The sequence below is a fragment of the Penaeus monodon genome, chromosome 22 (assembly GCF_015228065.2).
Source record: "Penaeus monodon isolate SGIC_2016 chromosome 22, NSTDA_Pmon_1, whole genome shotgun sequence".
Taxonomy (NCBI): Eukaryota; Metazoa; Arthropoda; class Malacostraca; order Decapoda; family Penaeidae; genus Penaeus; species Penaeus monodon.
The window spans coordinates 19,423,697-19,423,920 of NC_051407.1; the positions used below are offsets into that span (position 1 = coordinate 19,423,697).

The window sequence follows — 224 nt, forward strand, 5'->3', positions numbered from 1 at the left end:
AAGCAACGCATCGACATGGACTTTTTTATTATTGCTGTAGGGGGAAGGGGGTTACACCAAAGATTTATTGTTACTGCCACTGCTACTTCTGCTCGTCCCAATAATGGCACTGTTGATAATACTTGATTATATGTGTTCGGAACCTTATTGTTTACATCCATTCCTTACTTTTTGTTATTTTGTTTCTAATCCTTATGTGAACTTTGGAAAAAAACGAAAATGGC

At 36.6% G+C, this 224-nt stretch overlaps 1 protein-coding gene across 1 annotated transcript in view; it reads left to right on the top strand.

Annotated features, from left to right (window-relative positions):
• LOC119587349 (GTPase-activating Rap/Ran-GAP domain-like protein 3) overlaps positions 1-224 on the top strand; it is a 420,180-nt gene that overhangs the window by 375,698 nt on the left and 44,258 nt on the right. The gene's annotated exons all lie outside the window — the stretch shown is intronic.